The 6593-nt window shown below is 46.5% G+C and overlaps 1 long non-coding RNA gene across 1 annotated transcript; it reads right to left on the reverse strand.

Moving 5' to 3' along the window:
• Positions 1–831: 831 nt before the first annotated feature.
• LOC120699094 lies at positions 832–4380 on the reverse strand. Its single transcript, XR_005685214.1, has 2 exons — positions 1671–4380; positions 832–1569 (listed from the first exon to the last, which is right to left on the reverse strand). It is a non-coding gene; the product is annotated as an uncharacterized LOC120699094 (long non-coding RNA).
• Between the last annotated feature and the right edge of the window lie 2213 nt (positions 4381–6593).

Genomic DNA, 6593 nt, shown 5'->3' on the forward strand with positions numbered 1-6593 from the left:
ATGACATATGGGGCCGGTCGGCCTCCTCTAGGCTTGCTGGCCTGGGGATCCTGGCCACGTGTCACCGACTTCTGGCGGACGTCTTGGATTAGCTCCTGGAGGTGGTTGGTAGTTGCTTGGGACCAATGCTGACGGTTTGGAGGCCGGTCGGCCTGGATCTAAAGCATCTCGTCCCTCCGGTGCACCGACACGTTGATAGATGGTTGCACATTGCTCCTCAAGTCGGTTGGGGTCTTGATTTTGTGATTTGTCACTACAGGTGGACCCAACTTGTCTTGGCTCAAGCCTTTCGGTCTTGGGTTTAACTCTTGCATGAAACACCCCTAGAATGGCTTGGACTTGTGCTTAGGATCATCCTTGCAAAGTTTCATGACAAAATTCCACGGGTGATAGGTCATCCGGCCGACCTGGAATTTCTTCCGTTTTGGCTCAATTTTGGATATGTTGTTCCTGCATTCAAATGCTCTCCAAAACTTGTGGAACTTGTCAGTGTACATGAATTTTGTATGATTATGGCCTTAAAAGTATGAAATCCAAAGGAATGTTGGTGTTAGAAATCATCGAAATCGACTGCCAACACACCCCCACACCTAGACTTTGCTCGTTCTGATGTGAACCCGCTAGGGTTTGCGCCCGATCTTTCAATGAAAAGCAATGGGGATAACTTGATTAGAGGAGACGACGTTCATGACCCGACTACAACCTTCCAAAGGATGTTACGCCTTAGCAACCTAGACACCACCTCCTATGGCTGCCGCGATCTTGTGGAGCGCGTCACCCGGCCACTAGGGCACCTGTCCTGCGAGCAAACGAAGAACTAGCAAGGACAAGTATCAAACAAGTACTGAATTTACTAGATGGGAACAAAAGGTTTCAATCTCAAACTCAATCACAAATGAAGTCGGGTTCCGAAGACTCAAAGACGGGCGGCTGGACCAGCACGCGCGCTTACAAGCAATTAGCAAAGGCTAAACTTGATCTAAACAAAACCCAATCTGTTCTTGGCAGCGGCTAAGGGGTATAAGGACGTGGGAGGATGACCACAGGGGTGTTAGGATCATACTCCAACCCTAGGACGCGCCTGTAATGGACTCAACTTGATACACGGCCCATGGGGCCAAAATAGGGCGACGCAGCACCGTGGGCAGAAAAGGACTTTTATTAACTCCACGATTTCGGCTGACTCGTAACAGATATTGATATGAATCCAGATCCATTTGAGAGAAGACTTCTTAAGCTTTCCACGAAGTACTTGAACGCCCCAATCCGAGTTCGTATGCGACCGTGGTGACCATCACAAGTTGGTGTTGTTCTGCAATCCGAATCCAGCCTGCGCGAATCCATTTCCCTTTCGGTCGTCTCCTTGGTTCCTAAGCAAAATAAGAGTGCACGCGTCTCCATGGTCTAAATTTGATGCACATGAACTCAAATGTGAACTCACCTGATGATTAAGTTGATGAGCACGAGCGCGAGTAATAAGACCAGCAATAGGAGCGCGAGTAATAGGACCAGCAATAGGTACTTGTGTCGGCATGGATGTATCGTTGGTGTTGATGTCCTCATCATGTCCTGAGAAAAATGTGTACACATAGATCCTGGGGATCAAGCAAACTCAAGGGTTCATGAGTTCATGTATGCATAAAAATTATTTCAAAGCTTTCCCTTCATACCTTAGATTCCAGGTGGCTAACACCGTCATGTTCACTTGTTGATCCTCAGAATAAAACAATGAAGGTCATGACAAGTCCTGTTTCGCAGTACTTGGAAGGTTTTCATGATTTTCAGAAATCAAGGCACACTCTTCATTGCTCAGGCCAGTCACTCATCTGGTTTGATCCTCACCAAGATTTTTTATGAAGCCTCTCCTACCTATAAAGGCAATATGTAGAGCTCAAGGTAGGGATGGTTGCATATCTTCAACATTTATTTTGCAAGTTCAAACACTATGTCTCTAAGTCGTTGTGCCATTCATGAACTCAAGTCAAGTGAAGAGTGTGTAGAGATACATGACCCTTGGTGGTTTTGAACTCAAGCATCTTTCATCTTTCCCCTCTCTCTCTTTTTTTACTGAACTAGCATGAATGTCGTTCATTCTTTTTCTTCTTTTTCAGGGGGATGAAGAGCTGATCTAAGACCACAGTTGATGGACTTTTGGATGATAATCGTGTACGTGAATGACCCAAGTGAATGAATGATCAAAACATACTCAAGAGGCACTGATGTTTGAACAAGCTCAAAATGAAGAGAATAGCTATAGGTTCGAACTATATGTATATTTATATGGCTTTGGATGGGACTTTGGTAAAGTTGAGCATGAGGATTGCCTTGTTTTTTTTTTCAAAATAAAATTCTTCCAAGACCTTGAATTGGGAACAAACATGGCTCTCATGTCATTATATCATAAAGATCAATAGGCAAAAGATCAAGTGAGCCTAATCAGGAGTTCCAAAGGCACTTAGGTAATTGCACAAGAAACAAAACTTAACAAGGACTGGATACTCATGAAAAGATCTCATCTCTTTCTAGGTTTTCCATTCACAATTTCAGATGAATTTATTCAGAACGAGTTTGAACAAAAATCAGAAAGAAAGGGGGAAAAGAGGTTGCAAACCGTCATCAAGCGAAGCAGCTCGGGGTTTGGCCGACAAGTGGGGCCGGCCGGCCTAGGAGAGGTCGGTAGGCCTACACCTGTGGCCAGACCACAGGGTCCATTTCTCAGTCATGCAGGCTCAGCTTCAGGTTCTTGACAAAACTTGCCTTGGTCGTTTTGGCAAAATTAGTAGGCCGGCCGGCTTGGTGTAGGCCGCCCGGCTTGAGTTCGGCTCCAAATTTACTCAAACTTCTCTGGAAGCTTGGCAACGTTCTTCTCATTCAAAATTTATGTGCATTTGGTAAAGTGTGAGAACAGGGGTGTGGTTGGCACACAAATGTGCACCAACCACAAGTGACACAAGGGAGAAACAAAACTCTTTTTATTTTATTGAATTCAAAAATAGGTGCTGCTGATTATAATTGAGTGAAATAAATTAAAAAACAAATTTGGAAGGAAAAAAACAGCACCCTACTTCGGGTCCAGGGTTCTATAGAGATCCTCATTCCCGGTCGCCTTCGCAAGGCATTTGATCTTGGAACAAACGGCCTTACGAAGGGTATCCACCCTATCCCCTAGCTCCATCCGATCAATCTCTAACTTGGCCACACGCTCATCCATGTTGTTGAGGCGTAGCCGCAGTGCGGCAAGATGCTAACGGAGGGCAGCAATGTCGGAGCCCTCCGGCTCCTCATCGTCATCGTTGTTAGTGTAGTCGTGGATCTCTGGAGGGACACATATCGGTGGTGGCTTGATGAAGCACAACACTGAGTCTAGTACGGAGTCCACTGACTCCACCTCGCCACGATCCAAGGGTGGGCACTGCACCTTCCCCGCACCGACCTTGACCCCGACCACACGGTAGCATGGTGGGCTAGGGCTCGCGGGGGAGTACTCCGAGGAGTACGTGTTAGAAGCTCAATTTTCACTCTCATTGAGCTGAGAGGATGATACTCAAGTTGGGGAAGTTTTCTGGGTTTTTTCTTCATTCACACTCACAATGCCATGCCTTCCAACGGGAGGGGTGGCCACATATATATACAGCAGGCTGCTGGGCAGCAAACGAAGCCAATAATGCTAGTCTAACACTAGTCTAACCGTTGTCCTAGAGAGGACACTAACTGCTGTCCTAGAGAGGACACTAACTGTTGTCCTGCAGTCCAAGATGCTGCAGTCCAAGATGCTAAGGACTACAAGATGCTGCAGGGGTACAAGGGACCACAAAGACCAACAGCAAAGACTTATCCATCATTCTCCCCCTAAGTCTTGTGCGTCGTCTTGTGGGAAGATTGGACCATCCCAGTCCTGGAGCAAAGCTCAAGGAACTTGATCCTCCCAAGGGGCTTGGTGAGCAGATCCGCAAGCTGATCCTTGGTGTTGATGTAGCTCGCCTTGATGCATCCTTCCTCCAAGCAGCCTCGGATGAAGTGATACCTCACCCGGATGTGCTTGCTCCGTTCGTGGAAAACGGGGTTCTTCGCCAAGGCCAGAGCGGACTTGCTATCCACCCTGAGCTGCACTGCTCCAGTGTCTCTGCCGAGTAGATCACCAAGCAGTCGAGTGAGCCAGAGCGCCTGAGTCGACGCGGTGGAGGCCGCTATGTACTCGGCCTCGCAGCTGGACAAGGCCACCACCTGCTACTTGATCGACTGCCAGCTAATGGGGCACTCGCCGAGGAAGAAGAGGATCCCGCTCGTACTCTTGCTGGTGTCGATGTCGCCAGCGTGGTCGCTGTCGCTGTACCCGACGAAGTGTGCCGCCCCAGGGCACCTCGGGTAGTGGAGACCGTGGTCGAGAGTCCCCGCAACATAGCGGATGATCCTCTTCACGGCCTGCTGATGCTTCGTTATCGGTGTTGACGTTCACTAATGCCCCCGATTTGTATACCGCAAGCGCACGGTTCGTGGTAGCTTTTCCCTTAGAGTATTCCCCCAAGGTTTATCAATCCGTGGATCGACAATGAACTTACTAGGGTTTTCCATCTAATCTAACGGATCTATCCTAACATGAAGCATTAATTGCATATAAAAGGTGAACCTTTTATAAATATGAGTGATGTACGAAGGTTGATCTCATCCATGAACATCGGTAAGGATAAAGCATGACCGAAGGCATGACTAAACCTATCACACGCATTCTAGTTGTAGTTCTAGCTAAACGAGTAAACTCAACATGCATCTCATCCAAAGCGTCTTTAAATCAAAACCTCCAATCCGATCCCTCGATACCCAACCTACTCTGTGGAGACGGCCTGTCACGACGCCCCCCTTTTCAACGGGATACCCTGAAGCAAGTCGAACCCCCTTTGGGTAGATCCGGTATGAACTCCTAGCCACCATAGCTACAAGAACACACCATGCAATCTATCTCGAGAATAGATCTAGGAATAAGCGCACCCAAAGCAAGAACGAAATCGAAAGAGGAGAGACATGATCGCTAAATAGATCGGATGACATGAAGACATTACTCACATAATAGATTTGTTTGGATCGCCACCACCGCATATACACCATTGACGACTCCAACTAGCTCATGAACTGCACCATGACACAACCACGCAGGGAGGCCATGGCGGCTAGGGATGGCCTAAGCCATCTCCTAGACAACTTCGAAGACTTACGGCGGCCGTCGTCTCCCTCCGGTCTTGGCCCTAGGTTTTCATCGAGTTTTGGTTGGATGGATGCTTCGAGTTGAATAAGGTGCGAGCTATTTATAAGCCGAGGAAGCCACCGGTCGAAGGGGAAGGCAAACCGACTCGAAAACGGGCTGGGCCGGCCGGCCCCATAGGCCTAGGCCGGCCGGCCTACACCTTTTCGGGCTCGCCTCGGTCTCATTTTTCACGTGTAGACTCCTCGCATCTTCTAGAGTTTCTGTCCTTCACAATTGCACCCCTTTGGACGTCGTTATCTTGGAGATATCTTCGAGGAAAGGATATGATAGGGAATCCTTCCTTAAATCGTCATTTGCTTTGCTTAATCCCGAAGTATCTTGATCTCATCTTCGTGGGCTTGGTCCTTTGGGCTCTCTTGGAGGATAGATGTGCATGAATGTGCTTCCAATCAACATGGGCTTTGGTCCTTCCTTTGGGCTTTGGCCTTCATCTTTCTCCGTGTTAGCGCTCGATCATGGGCCTCGTCATTTCATGCTCCAAAATAGGCCAAAAACCTGCAAAAACGAAGTTCCTCTAAAATATATGTGCATATGTGAAAATGACCAATAATTAGGCCGGGGTTAGGACGGTTAGTGATTTTGATATTGAATTCATGCCATTATCAAGGATAAACAAGGGATAAAATAGGTACTTAAAGAGCGCCAACATTCCCCCCGTGCTTAAACCTTGCTCGTCCTCGAGTAAGTCCAGGAGCTTTGCTTATAAAGAAATCAGCGTTGCCCCTCAATGTCCTCTCTGCACTTAGTCATACATAACAAGACATATTGCTCTCTCAAGTATTTAGCATTTAAGTTCATATTGTGACCGGCTACTTTTTCATTATGGAAGATAGACTAGCAATTAAAGAACAAGCCACAATAATAAATAAATGCAATGCTCTCAAACTTAAGCGAACTTCAAACCTTTACCTTATTTCATCGTGAAGAGTTTTCAAAAGAATGCATATCAAACATAAGTGAGGTTCTCTTGCAAAAGATCATGGAAATACTCATCTCATCAAGTCGCTCAAGCCTACATTAGATTGTTTTCAACCTATTCTACTCATATATAAAAGTGGAATGCTTATGTGGAGCTTGGTAGGTAAAAACAATCCTAGCAAAACATTATACTTGAAATATTATCAAACTAAGAGAGAGATCTAATGGGATTACCGAGACTAGTCAAAAAGGCCATTGGAAAATAATGTTGGAGAGGGGGAAAGATGAAACACACATATTTAGATAGGTGGACATGTGCAAGTGGCAAATGGATGATCCCGAGACACAAGTGGTTGGAAGATTTGAGTATGGAATAATTCTTCAAAGTAACTTGGAAAATTAATGAAACCAAAAA

Source organism: Panicum virgatum, chromosome 3K (genome assembly GCF_016808335.1).
Source record: "Panicum virgatum strain AP13 chromosome 3K, P.virgatum_v5, whole genome shotgun sequence".
In the NCBI taxonomy this organism is placed as follows: Eukaryota; Viridiplantae; Streptophyta; class Magnoliopsida; order Poales; family Poaceae; genus Panicum; species Panicum virgatum.